A 24,524-nucleotide genomic window follows, 5' to 3' on the forward strand; every position below is an offset into this window, starting at 1 on the left:
CATGACCTGCCCCTGTCCTCAGCACAAAAACGTAATTGGGTAGTGTCTCCTAGATTTTAATCTTGCTGTAATTTCACGTGGTGGTGGATATTCATTTCAGTTTTGTCTGTTCTCTTCAGTTTAGCAAACTACAAATAAAGCAAAAATCCACAGAGGATGCAGATTTAGCGTCTCCTTAAATATAACGTGGTGGTGGTTACATTTTTATGCTAGTTTTGAAAATGCATGATTGTCTCAGCAATACCTGAAGTGTGGATGGTCTACTCTTCCTAACCGCATTCTGAAGGTCTTTTAGCCATTTGAAGCCAGACTCTGTGGAAGCTTCATAGGCCAGAAAATTTGGAAATTAATAATGAGAAAGATTGGATGATTTGGGCATCTGACAAAAATTGTGAATCCTGTTTCTCTCAGAGACATGTGCGTGTTTGGGACTGTCAATTCATCAGCTTTTGGTATCGGTTTCAATAGATTATTGATGTATACTAAAACTGAGCCTTGAGGATGCCCACAAGTAATTCAGTGGTTGATGGCAATGGAAATTTCACAGTAATACACACACAAAATCTCTGCTTGGAGTTTGGACGAAGAGGGAAATCACACTGTATTTTTTAATTGTATTTGTTGGAGAATTTTATATGTTTTAACTATGTTGACTCCAAAATTAGCCTAGATCCTCTCAACGCCCTTGCCCTTGCCTTGTGTCCTCATTTTGTTTTAAACTTAATAGCTGTCTTCTCCAATTTGCACTGTCAATATACTTCTGGCTGTGGGGTGCATTCATGGTCAAGCTAACAGGACCCATACCCTTTAAACAGACTCTCTTGTCCCAGAAGCCATCACCTGTCCTCCTGAGTTGGGGGTGGAGACTCAGGGACCCTTCCAATGCCATGCTGGGATGGCTGTCTTGACGTTGTGCAGGTCCTATGCAGGCAGTCTCAGCTTCTGGGGGTCATGAGCGCAGCTGTCCTGTTCCATCCAGAAGCTGCTGTTTGGCTCTGGTCCTCCCTGACCTCAGACTGTTTCAATCGTTCTGTCTCTGATGGTCCCTGAGCCGTGACTCACGCTGGCTGAGCTCTCCGCAGTCACTAATTCTCTATACCTGGGCTAGTTGTGAGCTTCTACAGAAACCACCACCCTCTGCTGAGGCCCGAGAGTGGCACTAATCTATGGTATAGAGATAGGAACTTAGATAACGGTTTGATACAATGTCCACTTAGCAAAATAATTGTAGCAGGTTCACTCCTGGGTCTGTCACCCAGGATTTTTTTTTTAAATTGTACATATGAAAATAGAAATAATTCAATTCCAGCAGTGTTACTCACAGCACAGATAAAATTCCAGTAGCAAGTATCAGAGTCTCATTTGCATATCTGCCCCTTTATTAATCCATCTTTTGACAAACTGTGGCATGCAGGTGATCCACTTCACCGGATATTATCCTTGGCATATTTAACTTTGTGTAGTTTGCTTAGACAAATAAAATAATGTAGAGAGATGTTCTGGCAGAATCACACCTACATAGTTACCTCCTTCAGACACTGAACATTCTAGAAAACAGACCTGTGAGAAGACCCCAGTAAGGCAATGTGCTCATGTGTATTAGCACATATATGTTTATGTGTGTGTCTGCATGTGCGTAACACCTATACACACATACTTGAGCATCCCCTAGGAAAAACAGCTAGATCAGATAGTAGCACAGAGTAAACAAACCATTCTTTATCATCCTCCTTTGTAGAACTTTGGTAGAACTCCACCATCTCATTCCCATTTGAGGGAAAAAAATTGATTTTTAATCATTAACTCACTGACAGCCAGGGACCAGTAGTATTTGTCAGTGACATGGCATGCTGTGTCATGCTGTCTTGTTGCTCTTCATAACTGTGTGAACAAGAATCAGAATGGTCATGTATCTTCCCCAAGGTCACACAGCTAAGAATTTCAGCATTTTGTTTAAGTCTTGGTTGACGTCAGATGCCCTTTGTCCCTGATACTATTCAGGGTACATGCTTTCCCTCCTGCCTCCCAGTGTTTCCGGAAGAACGGCTTGCCTTCTTAGTCCTCTGTCTCATCACCCAATGAGCAAACTCTGTTTGTTTGTTTGTTTGTTTGTTTAAGAACAGCCTTAATGGTTGACCCTGGTAACCAAGCAGGCTTCTCTTTCTCTGCTGTGTGTGACGGGCACCCTGACTTTTAAAAAGTGGACCTGAAGGGGAAGTAGGAGTCTGTAGCTCTGAAGCATTGGGCGGGACAGTGATGCTTGGACAGTGGATGTTCTCAGATTCTTCAGATCAGCCAGGATTAGTCACAGTTTGGTTATAGAATCAAGGGTTTTGCCTCTTCCGATAATAGTTGTCAAATTTACATGAGTTTGTGTTAGAATGTTTCCTAGGCAAGTGTTCCGATATATAACTAACACACAGCTTTCCCCTCTTTCTCAACCCGAAAGATCACTTTTACCTCACCCTGGAGGAGTCTAGGCTGAGGAGTGGGGCTCAGGAGGTCTGCCAGCTCACACCTCTGCCTTTGTTTTTCAGTCTAGTCACAAGACACTACAGCCAGCAACAAAGGGCCTGAAAAAATCAATATCTGGGTTCTGAGCCTTCTGCGTCGGGGTAGGAGGGCACTGTCACCCACCTTTTTAATTTGCCCCTGATGTTTTTTCTAGTTTTGTTTCCTAGCTTTTTTCTGAGCTCAGAAAGGCAGGGATGTTTTCTCAAGCCCTCATGGCTCCTTCTACCCTTGCGAATGTCTGCTGGTTAGTCTTTTACTGTTACACACATTCACACCTCATATATTTTGCTCTAAAACAGAACATCTGAGTTGATTCTGCGTTTGCAAAGACCTCAGAGAGATGGAAGATGGATTTAATGTTGCCATTTTTAGATGGGGCTGTAAATAGAATGGCAGCTGTCCTTGGATGCATAGCAGATATACGGTACACGCAGTGAATAGAAGCAGATGAAAGATTGCACCCAATTAATCCTTACAAAAATGCACATTTCAGCCATATAAAGTCTTAACCACGGTGTATTTATTTATTCTATACCCTTGAAGACATAATCTCACACTTTGAAAGTAACTCATGAGGAGAAGAAAAAGTGCTACCATCCTCACTAGTTTCCAGTGACCTGTGATATTTTAGATAAAGATACTGTCCCCCTTTTAAATCCTACAAGCAATTCAAATCTACATAGAGGGATGAGCAATTAACATTGGCCGGGCACCCTTCTTGTGATGTGGGGAGAGAGATTCTTTGTAGGTGGGAGAGTCTGAAGCAGAAAGTTACCGTGTGGGACGGAACATGACAGTCACAGCAAGAGGGTCTGGCAGAAGTCTTCCATTGTCACGGTAATTGAGGATTGCTGCACTAACAGTTTCAGGTACACTGCTAACAGTATAGGCATGGTGCGAACCCCGGGGGCAGGGACTTTCCTCAGATGCTGCTGGGAAGATTATTTAGTGGGTAGTAACCGACTTGTTCTGCGAGTCTAAAGACCCGGGTTCAGATCCCCAGCTGTTTATGTAACAGCTGTCTATGGACATGCGTGCCTGTAACCCCAGTGCTGGGGAGGTAAAAACAGTAGCATCCTTGGAGCTTTCTATCTGGCTGGTCTTTCCACATTGGTGAATTGCAGGTTCATTGTAAGAGGCTTTGCCTCAAGAGGTTAAGTGGGGAGTTGACTAAGGAAGATACCCTGACTTCTGGCCTTCGCCTGCACATACACACACATATGTGCGCATACATGCCTGTGGGCCTCTCACCCCACATAAATATTTGCATGTTAAAATTAAATTATGCATTTAATCGCTGTATATACATAGTTTTAAAGTTCAGGCATTAACAGAGGAAGAAATATCAACTGCCCTGGAGGAGGTTGGGTCACAGGGGAAGGCTTCATGAAAGTGCTAATGAGAGACCGACTTGAGGGGAATTTTGAGGCCTGAGTAATAATTTGACTTAGTCAATAATGAGGGGGAAGGGATCATGACCACAAGAAGAGATAAGAGCATCCATCCGTGAGAGCCAGGGTAGCACAGCTAGAGATAACAGGGTGTGAGGCAATGTAGGGATGCCTGAAATCATCTAGGCTCACCTTTCTCCTCTGTACTCACTATGAGCTATAGAAGGCTGGTTAGAGTCTCTAGCAAGGAGAGGCTAGGGTAACCAAGGCAGTTATGGAGAGAATCCCAGTTGTATGATGGTAACTATAGCTTGCTTTGTCTGTAGGACATTCTGAGCTTTGACTCCTGACTCATGTCCTTTGCTGTCTTGTGATCTTGAGCAATTTCCTACCCCCAACCCCACCCCTAGACTCCATCTTCTTTAGCAGTCACTGGACTCTGACATTTTCTGTAAAGCAGTGCATGGGTTGGGCATGGTGGCCCGTGACTCTAAGCCTAGCCCTGGAAGAACAGAGCTGTGAGAATCCTGCAAATGCAAGGCTAGCTGGGGCAGCACAGTGGGTTTTAGACAAGAGGATCATGTTTCAGAAAACAAGCAAATGATGATAAGAAAACCCCTCACATGGCACATGGCACATGCCACCCAGTGTAGAAAGCAGAGTTCACTTAGACATTTCTCTAGTGTCTTCTTGGCCACTGTTTGACAGAGTTCCTTGTGTATACACCTTCCTTTGTTTGCATGAAGCCTGCACCTAGAGGGCTAGGAGAGAGAGAGAGAGAGAGAGAGAGAGAGAGAGAGAGAGAGAGAGAGAGAGAGAGAGAGAGAGAGACAGAGACACAGAGACAGAGAGACAGAGAGACAGAGAGACAGAGACAGACAGAGACAGACAGAGAGAGGGAGAGAGACAGAGACAGAGACAGAGACAGAGACAGAGACTAAGGAGCTGTGGTTCAGGATCTGGAGACCTGTGTTGTAGTCCCAGTGCATGGTGACTTCAAGTGTGCACTGCCAGTTGATCCTGCTCTCAAAGGAACCATTGGTGGCTGACAGCGTCTGACTCACTGACTTACCAGGCAGTCCTGTATCGCCCGGGCAGTCCAGTGACTTATATAACTGAATTCCAGTAAAAGGTTGACTAAACCAGATATTTTCTGTCTGGAGAAATGTGATCTATAATATCTAAACTCATTTTGAAGAGCTGTGGTTACCCCATGTTTGCAGAAAGTGGCAAAACTCAAGGCAAGTATCTGGAAAATTCATTAAACATGCAGGAACAGGCCAGGCCTGCCTGTGGCCTCCTATCTGTTGTCCCAGCATTCCAGAGGCTGAGACAGGAGGATTATTACCATGAGTGTGAGCCAGCACAGGCTACATAGTGAGTTAACAGGTTAGTCTGAGTTACAAAGGGAGACCTTGTCTCAAAACAAGGAACAGCAACAACAACAAAACCCAACCACGTGCGCGCGCGTGCGCGCACACACACACACACACACACACACACACACACACACACACACACACACACACACACAAGAATGAAACAAGAATGAATGAACAGGCAGAGGTAGTGATTGGCCTGCTGTGAACTCGTCTTCACATCAGGAAACGAATGGTGCCCTGTGCAGTATGGTCTCGGGTGGTTGTGCAATGTAAGGCTGTGGTTGGTAGCTCGAAGGAAGCATGAGGTTGCTGCAGGTCAGAGCATCTCAAAGGTGCACATGAGACGTGCAAGCTGAGAACACTTTCTCTCTAAACGTGGAGGGGTCCACACCCAGGAGAAGATGCTGTTGTCAGGGTCATGGGGTCAAGGACTGTTAACTCCTGACCATACATACCCCTTTGGTGTCTTTCCCCCAAGGGCACAGTCTGACTACTGTTTTCTCTAAGCATTGATTTTCCTATCATTTTGACGTGTGAGCAGCTATGGCCCTGAAGTCTCTCAATGTGTCCCTTTCCATTCTGTCTCCTTGCTTTGTCTCTACCCGTTAATCTTGTAACCACCCACTTACCACATGGATTACCTTGTAATTGAAACTGTAAAAGCCCATGGCAGGTAACCCTATGGCTGGCAGATGGTTCCCCTGGTGTGTCAGCTGTCTCGAGGCTTTTCTTTTCTTTTTTTGTCCTACAATGTGGTCTAGGAAAGAGAGAGAGAGAGAGAGAGAGAGAGAGAGTGAGAGAGAGAGAGAGAGGAGGAAAAAAGGAAACAACAAAAGATAAGACAACAACCCACAAAGAAAAAGAACCCAGATTCTATAATTCGAAATTTAACAGAATGTATTTGCTAACACTTTCCAAACTGCCTGCAGACCAGAATTCCTGTACGGAAGCATTTTCTGTGGAGCACCAAGTGAAAGAGAGGGGGCGGGGATGGCGTGTGGGGAAGCGTGTGGAGGGTGCTACCACAGACTGCATGGAGCTCAGCTTCGGGTTGGTCTTTTGGTGGAGTTATTTTGGGGGGTGGAGAGCTGAGGCAGACCTCCCCTCCAGCTATTGGTTGGTTTGGCTCATTATCATGGCAGCCCAAGGGGAAGAAATGCTTGTTCAAACAGTAGATATTCCATAAAAGCTAACAATTATGGCAAGTCCTTTCAAAAGGGAAATTACATTAAAGATGGATGAGGGCATATTGAAATAATTACATTTTAAGGTGTGTAACATTAAAAGATATTGAATAGAATATCGACTGTTTTGTGGAAATAGCAATAATGAGATTCCTGTCACCTAATCTTACCATAATTGGGTTATTATTATGCAAATGAAGGTGTTACTTTAAAAAAAAAAAGCAGTAAGGGAGCCAGTCCTGCATGAGGCAGCACTTCCTTTATTCTGCACGCCGGGCTGTCAGTTCTTAGATGGAAGACCCTCTTCTCAATAACTTGCAAACACTCATTTTATTATTTGCTCTTCATTACTCCATGGTATTTTTCAGCCTCCACAGTTGTAGATTGGTGGCCGGTGGTGTGTGCCTGTGTTAGGTTTATGTGGAACTCAAAGGAATAATTAAATTGTATAATAATTACCCACTGTCATTTCTCAGAAGTGAAATGGAGTCCTTTCTCTGCCAGGGTGCACACGGCAGGGTTATCATTCCTCTGCACGTGCTCTGTCTCTGTTGTGTGACATCAGGTGGTGGCTGAGTGTCTCTGGCACCAACAGGTCTTGTTGGGCTAGTAGACCTCTAAGGACACGGTTGTCCAACTATTGTGACAGGGGAGATGAGTCCATCAGTCATGCTCAAATTATTATCTTGTTTTGTTTGGCTCCCACGGTACCCATCATGAAGAGAAATGGATGGGGCAATTGTCCTATTGGTTCAGGACCCAGATAAATCTCCCCATTAGCAGGAAATGGTATTTCTCAGCATTGACAGCCCAGACACTGGGCAAAGGGAATAGTGTTTGCTTGGAACATTGTGTGACTTCTGCCCAATGCTCCAGTAGGGAATGCCATGTTTCCAAGGGGTGGTGCACAAGTTTGCTTTATAATTTCTCTGGTTTTCCTTCATAGAGAAAACCCCAGGTCTAGGGGTAGGCTGAGCCTTACTGACATCTCATGATGGAGTTATTTTTTATATCTCAAATACTCTAGATTAATCATGGACAACCGGTTTGGAGCAAAGCACAGAAGACAAATTTCACTCACACAGTACTTTGGGTTCCAAGGATTAGGAGGTCAAGAAAATCTAAGCCGTATCAATTTATTTTGGAGTCAACTGAGACTGTATAAATGTCAGGGCAGCTGCTGGGTCTTAAACCCTCCATCCCTCTCCTGGTAGGACCAGGCTGAGGGTGGCTGATGTGCACGGCTGTCTGCTGTGTTCTGCCCAGTGGACAGATCGCAGAATCCATTTCTGTTAATGTGATGAAAGGTTCTAGGAGATGTTTCTTACTGTAAATAAAGCCTCAAATTTAGGCCTCACTTTGCAAGAATTCACAGTCCTGAAGAGATTAATTCTAATTTATTGTGTTTTTTACCAATCTTGCTAATTTGCTTGCCTCAAGAGAGTAGGTCATTTAGAAAATTATTCTTATTCTGTTTTCTGTTTTTCATTGCATTAGTTCATTGTACATGGGACTGTAGGACGTTTTCCCAGAAGGATGCAGGGTATGAATTAAAATTAATTTTGTGGAAGGAAATTTTGGAAGTTGAGAATTACAGCACATAGCTTAGGTTAGAATGTTATTAGCAGCCTGGGAGTTTCATCTGCAAAGCTTGGATTTCGCTTGTTCTGCGGATCGGATCAGCACCCTGCCCATGGTTTACCTGCTCAACTTCCTGCTTTTCATTTTTCTCTCCATGGCTTGAACACATCAATCCTTGCTTCCAGACCTCCTGGGCTGGGGAAAAGAGGGCTGTGGGGCTGAACACTGGCAATGAATTATTGTCAACATCACTTCTTGTTTTTTGTTGCTCCCAGTTTTACCTGGTCTGAAAACACAGAGAACTAGCTCTGGACCATAATGATGATGTCTATCATCCCTGAGCTCACTCACCTTTTCCCTCACTGAAGCCCCCAGGAAACCTGAGGTTACAGTGCTCACAGGGTGGGGGAAACCATGAGGAGGAGACCAGTGAGTGGTTCTTCTCAGTGAGTGCATCTCCTCAGAAGCAAAAGCAGCTCCTCACTTCCCAAGGGCTGGGCTGTCTAGACCTCTCCAGGCCTTGCTGTTCCTGGGTTTCACAGCACAGGTTATTTTGACCATGGCCACCGTAAGGCCAACCTTACAGATGGGATTACAGAGAGACACTCTGCTGCAGCTGCCACCAACCCACAGTGATGACAGATGGTGCAGGAGACTGTCCCCAGGTTGAGGCACAGTTAATTTGCAAACCAAAGGAACATTAAACTCTGCCTATTCCAATAGGATTTATAAAGAAAAGATATCCCTTTTTAATATGTTGAACAACTCATTGTCTTTCTGCAAACACTAGAGTACTTGGAAAGGTAGTTGTTCAACCACTGTAAAATAAATTGTATCTCATGTGAGCAGGATACTGTCCTGCCACAGGCACAACAACATCAGACTGTATCCTCCAGTGAGAGGCAGTAAAAACTGCCAAACAGGGTCCCAGACAACCAAAAAGGGTGCTGCTGACACCCACTCAGCAACAGAGCATGCGTGAAAGCAAACTGGCTGGGGATAGGATAGTTTGCTTTCTGTTACAATTGACAACTGAGAAACTCTTTCAGCACTGGGGGATAGCTGTCAGTAAAGTGCCTGCCTAACACACCTGAGATCTGAGTTCTCCATGTGTTCTACCTACTTACAGCCCCATGTTTTTTCTAGTTGTATCATCTGAACATGGTATTTTATTGTGCTTTATCATCTAACTATGCATACGTAAACACTGTAATTAGTTTTGATGTTCAAAGTATCCTGGTACATCCTTCAAGCTTGTTTTAGTCTGTGGGCACTTCTGTTTGTTTCTTTTCCTTCCATCTTACCTGTCCGTAGAATTGGGTGATTGAGTTTCTCATGGTGCGTGGTGTGGCTTTTGGCTATTGGCCAATAGTGTGTTCCTTTGTGTCTACTGAAACGTAGCAGCTAGCTTCAGAGACTTGACCACACATGCCTGATCCCTTTGTAGGACTTAAAGGGGCGCTGTGATTTTTCATCAAGAGGAGGGTAATGTTATCAGTCTCGTTGTGATGTTGACATTCACTGATGCTCAGTGCTTGCAACCTTAATTCATCAGGATTGCAATATGTAATTATAGCATCTTGTTTTTTATTTATTACCTATAAATAGGTTTATGAAAAGATACTTGCCAGTGAAGAACTCAAGTATCAAGTTCTATAGTTCACATAGAAAATGCAGGATTATAAAATTATTGTATCCTCTATTTTTAGAATTTATTATTTTTATTTTATGCGTGTGAGTGTTTTACCTGCTTGTGTATCCTTCTAAGAACCATGTGCATGCGGTACCCACAGAAGCCAGGAGAGGGTATGGGAGCCCCTGAAACTGGGCTTTTGGATGGTTGTGAACCACCAGGTGGGTAGTGGGAATCAAATCCCATTGCTTCGTACTCTTAATCTTTGGGCCATCTCTCCAGACCACATGTTGAATCAAGTGCTCTAGTATCAAGGTAACTGACTGGAGTCTTGTTCTCTTGAGGAATTAACTGCCATCTATCTAATGCCATTGGATTCATGAGTTTCAGCACAGTTGATGGGTGTCACCACTTTGTAACTCTTTGTCTTTGAAAGCTATATTGTCTCATCTCCTCTCAGTGGAAAATTCCTCACATTGATTGCCAAGTTCTCTAGTATGACTGTAGTACTCAGCCTGCCCTATTGATTTCTCTAAGAATCGTTGTGTATGCATGCTGTCTGTAGTCATTGGTACTGTTTGGTCATTACCCAAAGACCTAAACAGAAAGACTTACTTGATGTGCTTAAGAAATATTAGCTCCAGTACTCAAGTGTTAATGTGCAACTTTCAGATTTTATATCAAAACAGGAATCTCAGATTGTCCTGGCTTATAAGAAGCCTATCAAAGGCTTTTCCAATATCTTTAGAGAAGAGAGGTTCTGGCATAGGGAAGTTCCATCTTCTATGTTTTGGCCACAGTGTGAACATTTGAAATATTCCTGACCTCAGTGTTTCCTTGCCTTATTAGGCCAAGATGTTATCACACAGCATATATTTGGTTGTGTTCACTGGGACTACTCATGATAAAACACATTGCAGGTGCGTGTGTGTGTGTGTGTGTGTGTGTGAGAGAGAGAGAGAGAGAGAGAGAGAGAGAGAGAGAGAGAGAGAGAGAGAGACAGAGAGAGACAGAGAGAGACAGAGACAGAGACAGAGACACACAGAGAGACACACAGAGACACACAGAGAGAGACAGAGAGAGAGACCTTGGGTATCATTCTCAGGAACACTATTTATCTCTTTTGAGACATTGTCTCTCATTGACCTGGAGCACTGGCTGCCCACCCAGGCTCAGGGAGCCCCATGTCTCTGTCTCCCTAGTCCAGCAATTACTTAACCATGATGCTGATACCAGAGAGGAGCTTTGCATGGTGGGTGGGGTGGTATGCAGTGATACAGAGCTGATGGTATCCGGCAAAGCACTGCAGCACCCTACTCCATAGTCAATGGTAGGTTTCTGTGAGATGTCACTGTTTTTATTGTTAAACCTCAAAATCATCGGGATGCTTCTAGAGGTCTTTTTTTTTTTTCTGAGTCTAACTACTTCATTATTCATCGGGAGGCAGAAGGCATCTGTGGTTCTAGGTGTGACAACTACAGAGTATGAGGAAGAGATCATCTCTTCCAAGGCCACCTCACACATTAGGGGAATGTCTCCCTGGTAGGTGCCACTTTTCTTATTGATATTATAAATGCATGACAAAAACAACCTCAGAATAGTAGGGTTTATTTGGGCTCACAGTTTGAAGATACTGTCCACCATGGACAGAAAGGCCTGGACAAAAGCAGGCCCAGGTGTGACAGCTGGAGTGTGAGGGGCTGGTCACACTACTCAGTCAGGAAGTAGTGAGAAGAGAATGCTAATGTTCAACTCACCTTCTTCTTATTCAGTCCAAGATCCCAGCCATAGGACAATGCTGCCCACTCTCAGGGTGGGCCTGTCCTTCTCTGTTAACAGCCTCTGGAAACACTCATACACAGCCATACCCACAGGTGTGTCTCCTAGGTGACTCTAGACCTTGACATGACAAACCTCACATGTTTCTTTATTCTGAGTATGTGCTCTTCCTCTATAACCAAGCTATGCCTTCAAGAGAATTCTATTTATAGATTGACTTGGGCCCAGGAACAACAATCAGTCTCCTGTAAAGACCTTGGAGTCACCATAGTTTCCTTGAACTTAGTGGGTCCACCCAACTGTTTGGAGTCAGTCCCTCTCAGTGTGTAGGTCTTACATGCAGTGGACAGCATGAAAGGGAGAGAAACCCCAGGTGTCTATTACCCCATGCCTTACACTCACTTGTGTCCATGTGTCCCTTTCATTTGACTGCAGTAAGGAGAAAGAGAGGCCTCACATGACCTGAAGCATCCCAGGGTACCTGATGTGGCTGGAGATTTCTTTGGAAGTACTCTGAGTTTTACTAAGTTTTTCTGTGTATGGATTACATAGACAATCCTGTCACTCTTTTCTGCCTCTAAATGAGCTCAATGACAGCCAATTTGTCCAAAACATGACCAAACTTGCCTTTAAGACATGCTGTGTGCTGGGAGTCTAATTGTAATAATTCCTCATGTGTAGCACAAATACTAAATACCCAAAGACAGATATTGGGGTTCAAGCTGAAGATCAAAAAAACAAAGCAGCCAAGCCACTGGAGAGTTCTTACCTCTACTAAGGCTTAGATTGAAGAGAGGCAATCCTGTCCTCAGAGTGACTGCAGACTGCAATGCTCTCCACCAAACCTCAGTCTGCTCTGAGAGTGCACTGAACTCCTGCCTTATATTCCTCTCTTGCACTGGGATTAAAGGCATGTCGTCCCAAGTGCTGGGATCAAAGGCGTGAGCTCTGTTTCTCTTTTAGACTGATTCACTCTCATGTAGCCCAGGGTGGCCTTGAACTCATGGAGATCCATCTGCCTCTGTATCCTGAGTCCCGGGGATTAAAGGTGTGGCTACCACTGTCTGGCCTCTGTGGCTAACTAGGGGCTAAGGTGTGTGGCTACTAGTAGCCTAGCTCTTGACTAGGTGTGTGGCTAACTAGTGGCTCAGCTCTGCTCTCTGACATTCAGGCAAGCTTGATTTGCTTGATTAAAAAAAAAATCACTACATCCACACTTTTCACACCACCTCTACTCCAGGCCAGAGAACGTCTTGTGTTTTACCTCCACTGCCCATGGTTTTCCTAGCCGTAAGTCACTGTCTGCCTTTCCTTTCAGCTTTTGAGACTTTTCTCCTTTTCTTAAAACCCACAATATCAGCTCATTTTCTCATCTCTGTAAGCACAGACCTGGCAGTCATGGAGGGAAATGAGTGAGATCTGCTGTGAGTCAAGTTGATTGTCAAGGTTTAGTTGCCTGAGAGACACACCTCTGGGTATGTCTGTGTCTCAGGGTTTCTGGAGTGTAAACTGAGAAGGACAGACCCACCCCGAGTGTGGGTAGCATCACCCTGTGGGTAGCTTGGGACTGTGTGGGTCACCAGTTTTCATCTCTCACACCTTCCTGACTGTGGGTGCAGTGATCACACACTACAGTTCTCACAGCTGGATCTTCTGTTGCCCAGGCCTCTCCCTCCACGATGGACTTAGGGGAGGACGGTTTTGTTTCAGTGTGTAGTCTCATGGGGAGTGAGACATGAAGGCTGAGGCTCATTTTGTGACATTGGAGGCTTGAGCTGTGATCTGTGTGCCTGGATTGGGATGTAAATTTTAACTTGGGAAAAGGGGCCGTCTGTAACCCATAAGCTTCACCCCTACAGTCTTGTGTCTGCCAGCGAGACCCCATGTTCAAAAGCATCCACTGATTTTCCAAACAGCACCGCCAGCTGGAATATAAGTGTCCAGCCCGGCACCTGAGGTGACACTGCACACCAGCTAACATACGGTCTCTATGAAGCCTGTCTTTGGTCATCTCTGCCCTGTGGTCCTCCCTGCCATTTTCCTCTGAAGATGTTGGCATGCATTCTGTATTCTCTTCATTTCAATCAATGCGTTGCCTTTTGAGGAGCCTTTGACTTCACGTCTCCGAGCTGTTACTAACATCTTGTATTATTGATCATCATCTTCTTGAAGTGGAGACCTTTGATACGCTTAAGTGTCCCATGGAAAGTACCTGCTCTTCGTGTGACCAACTCAACAAGGGCAGGACTCAGGATTCTGTCCTTTTTAGACTCAAAGCTTCCATTTATGAAGTGGTGACTGCAATCCCGATGCAGTAACACATGCCTGTGGCTATTGTGTCAGTCAGCTCTTCACACACATACTCAGAAACACTCTGTCTGATAGGTCAAACAAAAACCTGTCTCAAAATAGTTGAGGTAAGGAACAGAGCTGTGTGGCATCACCAGAGACACCCACCGCTGGGACCTCATCAATCGCCCACATTTCACTCCACTCTGAGTCCCGTCTCTCTCATCAAATTCCTTAGGTTTAAGATTAGGGAGAATCTCTCAAAGTGTTTGCAGTTTCACGTCTGGGTAGTTCTTAGAGGGAGAAGAGTGCAGACTGAGGGATTGAGATGGGTTTTTAAGATCTAGGAATGGTTGGGTGAGGGTGAACACAGTGTGTGGCTTCCTGGAGCTCAGTATTGCCTGCTAAGGTCCTGGGAAGTCATCCTTAGAGTTTAAAGGAGTTCAGGCCAACTCTCTACCCCAAACTCTGAAGACTGACCAGCCTGGCTGTCCAATGGGAAGCTTACACTGTTTATCTATGGACAGGATTTGGTTCTACAGGTGAGGTCATGTGGCCAGAGTCCTTCAGATATGCACTGAATCTGTCACAAGTTTCCATACACAGCAATGTTTCTATTAAACCACGCTTGAATGGCAACACTCACAAATCATATCTACTATAGCGGCCTCCTCCTGGTACTCAATGCTTTTACTTTATTGAATCTCTTACACACACACACACACACACACACACACACACACACACACACACACACACACACGAGTGACTTGTTGAGTAGATTTCCTTACCTAGGACTGTGTTCCAGTCATCAAGACTCCTTACCCAATCCTTGGCATTTGAACACTTCCATAGCCTCCAGTGGATTCAGAGAAGCCACACATAATGGAATGATTTATGATGCTACCCCGCAGGGTCAGAGATAGGGAAGCCCATGGCCTGTGGAACTGCTCTCTATTGCTTAAGCAGGTGCCTGGGTAGAAGCTGGAGATTGTGGCTGTGTGGCCTGCAAGAGTCCAGGGTCTCCCAGAAGTAAGATGTGTGTCCCTCGGGGAGAACCCTGGCTAGGCCATACTGAGCTGTGCACCCTAATGGCCTGGCTCTCAGAGCACAGAGATGAAAGTCGGAAGATGCTGTTATCTCTGGCACTTCCTAAGATGCAGGGCCTGCTCTGCTCCTGCTCGGGCCTGCAGCAAGCCCTGATATTCAGGTTCTTCCTGCCTCCTCAAAGCCAGGGGAAGACCACCCACTGGCTCACTATACCTCAGGTCCTTTCCTTTAAGAATTCCAGGTGCCCAAGATGAGCTATCTATAAATGTTTCTGTTATATTCCAGGTACTATTTTGTTGTTGCTGTTGTTTGATCTATGGACATAGACACCCAGGCTTTCCTGTAACCCCATGCTCTGGGCATCCTGGTGTTGCCCCTCATCTACCTCTTTCTCTGCTAATGACTTTTGCGTCTTTGAAGTACTTGGATCACAGCTTCTTTATGGTGAGCTTAATGGCTTTGTTTTCTGTTTTGCCTCACAAAGTACGTTGCAGGCATTGCTCAACAATATATTTAATTTGACTTAGTATTCATACAAGGGTTGAGACTGTCTGTGATACTAATGTTAGGGCTGGAAATCGCGTCTTATTCATGGAAGGGGCTTGGGTTCTGCTGTTACTGGGTAAGGTTTGTGCTGAGAACTTTCAGCATGAAGCAGACTTTGCCAGCCTAGCTCTCAGATTGGTATGTTGATCCTACCCCTTTATCCATTTAGTCTTTTTTGTTGTTCCACCCACTCTGCGCGCGCACGTGTGTGTGTGTGTGTGTGTGTGTGTGTGTGTGTGTGTGTGTGTGTGTGTGGTGTGTGTATGTGTGGTGTGTGTGTGTGTGTGTGTGTGTGTGTGTGTGTGTTTCTACCCTTGCATGTGTGGATGTCTGAGCTGATGCCAAGTGTCATCCTGTATCAAATGTCTCCTGTTTTTGGCACAGTCTCTTCCTGACCCTGCAGCTCACCACTGACTGGCTAGCAGAGAGGCCCCAGGAGGTTCCTGACTCTTTCCTGCCCCAGCACTAGGGTTAGAGATGTGTTTACATGGGTGCTAAGTTATCCACGCTCAGGTCCCCTCAGGCTCGTAGAGCCAACAATTTTCCCACTGACCTACCATGGTAGACCCTACTCCTTCACATAAAGCTTAGTAGTGGATGTAAGTGAATTCTTTTTGATTTAGAGTTTGATGTTTTCTCTGGGGTTTTCCTTTAATCAGGAGCAATGGCTCTGTGTGATAAAAAAGCATTAGAATATGATATGGTGTCTAAGTCAAACTCCTTGCCTGTGGTAGTTTCTATTGATCCACTGTAGTATGAGGGCTGGGAAGGAGACACATTGTCCCACCAAACGTGGTTCATTAACACAGAAAGAAATGGATTGGTAGTCTGTCTTCTTATGACCAGTTTACAGCGCTGAAGAAACTGGGTCTTCCTACCTACTGACTTCCTACCTAGTGAAGTCATATTTTACTGCTAGCCTGTGACAATTGGCAGAGGGTGTATTTATGTGTAGAGGGGACATACACAGCTAACTGATGAGACATGGGGTCAGCTTTCACCAGCTGTTTTGATGGTCTTTGGTGCCATAGTTGGCTTTTCTGGTTTTTCTCTTTCTTATCCCAATTCCAGGAGGCAAAAAAAGAGGGGAAGAGATATAATTTGCATCCTCTGTATTGGAAATGCTTGGAGGATGCTTGGGTTTCCAGGAGAAAACCTGAAAGAGGAAAGGACTAGGGTGAAGGTGGTGTGGACAGGGTTTTTCAGAGGTACATGATCTGCAAGGTTCTTAGTTAAAAACATCTAGAAACATAGCAGTCCTGTCTAGTTCCTGTGCTGGGCAGGGACAGCTCTGAAGCCTTAGTTGGGTAGTCTAGTGGCAGCATTCCAGTTTCTTTCCCCAGTAATGGACTTCCCTGCTGGAATTCGGAGCACCAGGGCCATTTCCCTCATCCTGGAAATACATATATTTGGCAGCACATGTTCCTGTTAGATGAGGGGAAGGCCCTAGGCTCTGTCTGTGTCTATCCATGATTCTCCTTGGTACTGTGTTGTAGCAGCCTGGTCTGGAACACAAGGGCATTTGAACATCTAAACCTTTGTGGATAGCAGCTCAAGAAACTCTCGTTATTTTGTGAACCGTGTTTTCCCAGGAGTAAACAGTACATGTATGTGACTGGATTCTTAGCTGTTGAAGGCTGACTCTTTTCCCCCAGTGTGAACCGAGTATTTGTTCATATTTAGACAGCATCTAGGTGGAGGTAATTTAGGCATTTAATCAGATATAAAGCTGTGCTAAAAACAGGAAGAGCTCATTATAGATTCACAGATCTGTATATGTGTGTGCTCAGGGGTGAAAATAATCCTGGGATACATTTCAGAGGAAAGAGATGAGTGAAAATAAGAAAAAAAAAAAACCTAATGGATTTGAGCCCAAGTAAATGAAACTCTATTATTTAATTATAGTATCCTACTGTGAATATAAATGGAAGATGAGCAAGAATTTTTTCCCCTGCTTGGATTATAGAAGATTTCATGACTAAAAGGGAAAGTCTGTCACTCAGAGCTCCACACTAGAGGTCTGATTCTTCATAGAGTGAATCAGGGAACAGAGAAAATATTTTGGGAATTGAGGACGATATCTTTTGCACACACTCAAGGTTTTTATATCTAACATGAGTAAAATTGTACACTGGAATAAAGGTCTGGTTCATCCAATTTCCATTTCTGTGGTTGCCTAGCTAGGTGGGGAAAGGCATCACCTGTACAGAGGAAATAGATTCATAATTTCATTTTTGAGACCTTTCTGGGCTCCTGTCTGAAGTATCGATGATCAGGCCATTTATTTGTTATCTATTGCTACTCTTGGCAAGTGGGTGCCTCTCAGCCCTTGTTTCCTGGTTCTGTTCCAATGCAGATGACTGGGGTAGCCCATCTGCCGCGTTCTTATTTTGCCTCCCTTAAGGAAATGAAGTGTAATTGAATGCCAAGCAGACTGTTAACACACTGGAGAGAAAAGTTAATATTTTTTTCTTCCTCTCAGTGGAGCTCAGTGCCGTCAGACCCTGGTTCTAACTCAGCTTTGCAGTTGACTCATCTTGACCTTGGAAGTTGGCTGTGTATGCCTGCAATTGATTGTTGATAAGGGCAACTGCTAAGCCTGCTTATATTCCTGGCAGGTGATAGGCTGTTGGGATAGTTCATGACATGATAAACAGACTACGTGGAAATTCTTGCCTAGAGTTTCAAAGACTTTTCCAGACTTATGATCTTAGTCTCTTTAAAAAACTGCCTATTCCAAAGTGCTATAAATCAAATGATAGATACCTTGATGTTTTTGAATCAGTTAGAATTTTCACCCCCTCCTTTCTATTGTCTGTCTTGGGAGTGTAGATATGTGCTTTTGTTCTATGTGGTAGAAAACAGGATCATGTTGCACATAGTTATTTATCTAGACATCGAAATTCATTTACTGTATTTACCAGAACTATTGAATAGAGCATACCTCATTCAAACTGGTAAGCTGGTAACACCAGCTTAGCATGACGGTATAAATTTAAAATGCCATACATCTAGAGAAACCCCTAAGCATGAGTAGTTTAAAAAAACCCACAAGTTAGGAGCATTAAAATTAAGTTAAAACTGAGAGATAAAAATCAAAGGCAGGAAGAATACAGAAGTGAGAAACTGAGGGGAAAGCCCAGAAAGAAAATGCAGGCCTAAAGCCCTAACACTGCAATATACACACTAAAGGTAAATGGTCTAAACACAACAATTAAAAGATACATTGATGGACCACCAAACAGGATCTAAATGAACTTCTGTCTAACTGTTCATTTGGGTGTGGTGGTCCATATCTGTAATACCAGTTTCCAGGGCAACTGAAGCATGGGGGTTGCTATGGGTTCAAGGTCCACCTGAGCTCCCTAGTGACTGCTAGGTCAGCAAGAAGCATATTCTAAAACCTTGTCTAAAGAACAAACAAAACAACACAGAAGAAACTGTTAAATATAATAATGTGTGCAGGCTGGAAAACGAATGGATGAAAAGATATATCATAAAATATTAGTGGAAAATGAGAGCTGTTGAATGAACATGAAAGCAGTAGTCTTCAAAGCAAATTAAATCACCAGTTTAGGGGATGACATATCTTATAATGTTTTCAGGCAATCCTGAATGCTTGTGTGCTGAGTAGCTGAAACGCAAGATAAGTGAGAAAATGAGCAAATTGGAAAGACAGTGGCCAAATACAGAAATGATAATGGAAGAGGACAATAACCTTCTGTCCAGAACCATTTGTCCACTGCCCCTTTCCTGACCTATGTTGTGTAGTTACAGAGGTCTCTGGCTTTTGCTGGACATGCTTGTCAGCTCTTACCACAGGGCCTTTGTTCCTACTGTCCCCTGTGTCTAGAGAGCAGCCCTCTCTGCCTGGCTCACTCACTTTAGCAAAGCCTCTGCTCAGATGTCATCTCATCGAAGAAGTCTGCCAGCTCCCAGCAGAAGTGATGTTCCCATCAAAATCTGTCCCTTTTCCTCCATTTGCCTTTCTTCTCTCATCAGAAACAGATGTGGAAGTTGTAAATATTCGGCATCTTGGATACATACTCAGTGCTTTTCTCTTTTCTGTCCCCAAGTCTCCCTCAAGTAGAGATTAAGGAGCGGTGCAGCCCATTCTGGCTGAGGAGGCATCACAGTATGGTTGTATGGTTGCCGGTCATATCGCCTCACCAACCCAGAAACAGAGAGCAGTCGGGAAGTAGGTCTGGCCTAAAAACCTCAAGGCCCATTCCCATTAATCTGCTTTTTTTTTTTCCAGAGAGGCCCCAAAGTCTTCTAACTGGGCACTACCAGCTGGGGACCAGGTGTCCCAACACATGAGCCTCTGGGGGACATTTTCTACATAAAACACAGCAGATAGGAACTTCAAAATCCCCCAGTAGGCTTCTTTATCCTGCATTTTCTCTTATTTGGAGCATTTTCTTTGAAATGGACAATGTAATTGTTGAAAATAAGCAGTGGGATTCACTGTATTTTCCCCCTTTTGTGGAGCGAGTACTCAGTGTAGGCGGGTTTCTCAGTGTATTGCTCTGTCATGTGTGGCTGATTGCTTCCAACAGTATTTCCCTGAACACCCAAGTTTTCTCAGCTGCAACACCATCTTTGTAGACCACGAAGCTAAACAAGTTGACTCTGATTCTCTTCTAGACACTCTGACCTGTTGTGGTATCAAGATCTACTTCTGGAGGATCCTAAGAAGTCTTGGACAAGCCTCCCACATGTGGCAGGTATGACTCCTTCCTGTATCCATGGGGTCCTCCAGTTAGCCATGTAAACGGTGATGTGAGGATGCGTCTGTGTCCTCAGCGAGGCCTTTTGGTCTTAAGTTCTTAAGGCGAGAGTCTCCAGCTCCATTTCTACCCTCGCATCCCTCGTTGAGCCCATGTGTGGACCATTTCTCCATTGTCTGCCCTCTTTTGTTTGTCTGCCCTCTTTCTTCTCCTACATTATTTTCTTTTGCAGTGTTTCAGTGGATCTCGGGGCCTCATGCATTCTAGGATGCTCAGCAAGAGTCACCACTGCCTTTTATCCCCAGTCACATACTATGTCCTATCTTCAAGAGACTTCTGCTCATCTCTTATACTTTCCAGGTGCATCCTGGACCCATCTGTTAATCCTGGTGACTAAAACAAACCCTGTGGAGTGTCTTAAAACTGCCTGTCCTTTGCCCTGCCACCCTGAAGCATGGTACTTACTTCATGGACTCTGTACACTACCATGACATACTCTGAAGAAACTATCTTGCCATTTCTAAGATCTAAACTTCACCCCTTAGTGAGTTCTCACCTACCCTTATCTCCCCATAACTGTTTTACTCTGTAACACACTTTGAACAAGCCCAGTGTGGAAATTGTCTCAGTTAAAGTTATTATTGCTGTGATAAGGTTACTATTGCTTGACCAAAGCAAACTGGGAGGAAAGGGTTTATTCAGCTTTCATTTCCACATCATGGTTCATCATCAAAGGAAGTCAGGACAGGAACTCAAGCAGGGATGGAACCTGTAGGCAGTAGATAATTTAGAGACCATGGAGGAGTATTGCTTACTGGCTTGTTCTCCATGGCCTTCTCAGCCTGCTTATAGAACCCAGAACCATCAGCCCAGGGATGACACCACCCACCATGGGCTGAGCCCTTCTCTATCAATCACTAAGAAAATGCCCTACTGGTGTGCATACAGCCTGAATCTTATGGAGACATTTTCTTATTGAAGTCTCCTCTCAGATGATTTTAGCTTGTGACAACTTGACATCAAACTGCTCAGCAAAGAAATAAATCAATCACATTTTTAAATTGTTATCTCTTGGTCAAATGTAGGTCTTAATCAGGCTCCAGATCTTATAGGCTTACATGTAGATAAAAAAAAAAAGACTGTTCTGAATACTTCTGATCTCCAGCCAGATGCTGGGCATCAGCTGTACACAAGCCCAACATCAGGCCACACCCACAGCTCCAGAGTTAACAGCAAATTGTCTTTCCAGACTCATGGAGGCTCATGTTGGTGGGGCTTCACCAGTCACCTGCTCACTGACTCATTGGCTGCTGTAGCTGAATTATAGTGGGTTAGAACATGGGAAAGAAGAATGGAAAACCTCTTGGGGAGACTCTCACATGAACTGGTGCTCTGTTAAGTTAGGTGTGCTTTGTAGTTCTGGTAGACAAATCCCTCTACTTTGGGAGGGGGTTTGTATGTTTCCTCCACTGGACACATCTGGCTTCAACTGTCTTAACTTGAGCATGGCTTCTCCTTCAATATCCACTGCCCACTCTGCTCCTGTTTTTCATACCATCCATTCTCCATCATGGGGTTCAATAGTGTTAATGGATGAATCCACTGGTTTTCTTGAGCCGATGTTTAGCTGTCTTGCACATGGCCAGCATGCCCATGAAGCATGCATCTTAATGGTCTGTGTGAGGGGACAAGTTTTTCTCAGATTCCAGACCTGTTCCTCTCCCAACCTTCCTGACTTCCAGAATTCCGCCATGGCAAACCAATCTCTGAACCATGGGGGATAGAACCTGGTAGGCCTTCTAGAAACTTCTTGCCATAGAAGTTTCATAATTGATTTCCCATGGGGCAGGGAGTTTATTCAGCATCCCATTGAGTCTTGACACCTCTCTGTTAAATTTTAAAGCCATCTAACTCCTCCTCGGTTCCTTTCAAAGTCTGGATTTGGAGCTGGTCCTTTACTTGAGAATTTCCTAGTTGTTCAGTGAAGGTTGAATCTTCCTGTCTAAGTTCTGGTCATTCTACCGCAACTAGGGAAAGTAGAGGCAGGAGAAAGCTTGTGTGTGAGGGTAAAGAACATTAGATTGTAGCTTCCCTACCCTCATGATACTCCCTGGTCTTGCCAATGCCTATACCTGTCTTGACTACACTGAATTTTTCATGCAGAGGGGTGATTTCTTCTCTTAAGTTAGTTCATCTATACAAACGTCTCTTCTATGTCCACATCTGTGTGTGGGAACCACCCTAGTTACCCAGAAAACACTGAGATTTTGGGACTCAAACTCCCCTAATTGGTTCTTCCCTCCCCATGCTTTTTGCTCTGTGGATCCCCCAACCCCTGCCATTGGAAGTCCAGGAAGCAACCATTCAAATGGTTACCCAGGGTAAAGAAGTAATACTTGTGGAAATAAGGCCAAATATTTCCAGTGTTCTGCTCCATATGATAAAGAAATGAGCCTTTGCTCTTTGGGCTCCTTCCATGTTGTTTTAGTTGTTTTAAAACAGTTCAGGGCATTTTATACTAAGGGTTTACTGTTGAAGAAGTTCAGGAGGGCACTCCCTGGAATATGTCTCATTTGGGTGGCCTTCAAACAGCAGGAGTTTGTTGTCTCAGAGTCTCTGATGCTCACAGTAATGGAGTCTGCAAGGTTGGGCCTTTCTGAAGGCTTTGGGGGAAGGTGCCATCTCCTCCTCCTTGGCACAAAGGGACATCTTTTCTCTCTGTCTCCTACATTGTTCATTCCCAAGTGTGTTCTGGGGCCTGGATAAGTGGTCCCCCAAATACCCACATATCAAAAGTGTGACCCCCTGGGTGCCACTGGGAGGCAGTAGATCAAGGAGATTAGACCTTATAGCAGAACTTTTGGTGGCGGGGTTATGGCTGCCTCCGCAATTGACTGTGCTACCTCTCTTTGATTCCTGCCCATACTGTGAGTGGCTTCACTCCGCTGCATGCTTCAGCCAGGATGCATCATGGGCACCCACCTGGTGGGGTCCAGTGGCCCTGGAGTCACTTCTAGAAACATGTTTCTAGAAGTTTTTTTTTTTTTTTTCTAGAAGCTGTTTTTCCCCATGTGTAGTATTTGCCTCACGTATTTGGTTATAGTGACAGAAAGTTAGCATCGAACATCTGTCACTGTGTCCACATTTCCCTCTTTTTGCTTATTTGATTTGTTTTTGTTTATTTTCAAGACAGAGTTTCTCTGTGTAGCCTTAGCTATTCTGGAACTCACTCTGGAGACCAGGTTGGCCTTGAACTCAAAGATCTGCCTGCCTCTGCCTCCTGAGTGCTGGGGTTAAAGACATGCGCCACCATGCCCAGCTCTGTCTGTTTTATTCTTTTGACTGACTTCCCACATGAGTTACCTCATTTTAACCATTCATATTTAACAAGGCTAGGTCACCTTCCAAGGTACCGGGGATAGACTGACTATGTGAGTTCCATCCCTGGAACCCATGAAGGGGAAGAGAGAAAAGACAGCCAAAATATACCCTATGGCCTCCACATATCATGGAGGTATCATGACACATGCTGACTACCCCCATAAATACATAAGTGTAAAGGGAAAGAATTTCATCATCTTGATTTTGAGATTTTGAGGGAGACATTCTTCAACATGGAGGGCTAGGGCTCAAGGAGGCTGAATTACTTCAGGTGTCTTTAAGGTCAAGGTGCAGAGATGCTGGGTCATGTGGAGCAGGAAGGGGGTCACTCTTTTCCAAACAACCATAGTACACACAGGAGTAGCCGTCACATAAACATGAAATTGTGCCATCCCTAAGTGACCCAGGAATCACAAGCCTGCAGAGCCATGGTCTAAGCTGACATCATACTCTTGGCTGGAAAACCAATTCCTACCTGAACTCACCAAACAAGTTAGGCAGGATGGCCACATTTCCTCAGCTATTAAAATGGCGTGGTGTTCACTGGTATCCTCCTGTGACCTGCAGTTGCATTTCCAGGGCCCCTGATATGTATCCCTGTTTAACTAGGCTGTGTGTGTGGCCTCCTTCTCAGGAGGACTATCTAAACATAGCATAATAAAGCAACATGTTGAAAACATACGAAAGAATAAAGATAAATGTTTGCTTGAAGTCCCTTCAAGGGACTTACGGAATAGTGGGAATAACTAATGGCTTCGCAGGAAAAGGGTGGACTGTTGAACTTCACCAGGGGTATTGTTTGGGTCTCTCAGGTTGCTGTGAATGTCTCCCTTTTCTAACCTGTTCTTATTGCCTCCTGAGTGGGAGATGATATTGAAAATATCAACTTAAAAATCAAGCTTGATGCATGGTGAGCCTAATCAGAGTCTGGTAATATTCATCACTGTCTTATTCCAGGGCATATTTTTTTCTTTATCATTTCTTTAGTTGGATCTGATGTATTTGCCATCAGATGTGTCCATGGTAAGATTTTTGTTGCCAAAACTGCAATGGTTATTCACATA

The 24,524-nt window shown here is 44.4% G+C and overlaps 1 protein-coding gene across 6 annotated transcripts in view; it reads left to right on the forward strand.

Annotated features, from left to right (window-relative positions):
• Sox5 (SRY-box transcription factor 5) overlaps positions 1-24,524 on the forward strand; it is a 970,651-nt gene that overhangs the window by 142,383 nt on the left and 803,744 nt on the right. For 5 of the 6 annotated variants that reach the window (XM_035448567.1, XM_027430149.2, XM_035448569.1 and 2 more), the window contains exon 2: positions 19,997-20,076. The gene's annotated coding sequence lies outside the window, so the exon portion shown is untranslated. Of the gene's footprint in view, positions 1-15,111; positions 15,248-19,996; positions 20,077-24,524 lie in introns of those variants that run through there. The other variant, XM_035448568.1, reaches the window with a different exon arrangement.

This window comes from Cricetulus griseus, chromosome 8 (genome assembly GCF_003668045.3).
Source record: "Cricetulus griseus strain 17A/GY chromosome 8, alternate assembly CriGri-PICRH-1.0, whole genome shotgun sequence".
NCBI lineage: Eukaryota > Metazoa > Chordata > Mammalia > Rodentia > Cricetidae > Cricetulus > Cricetulus griseus.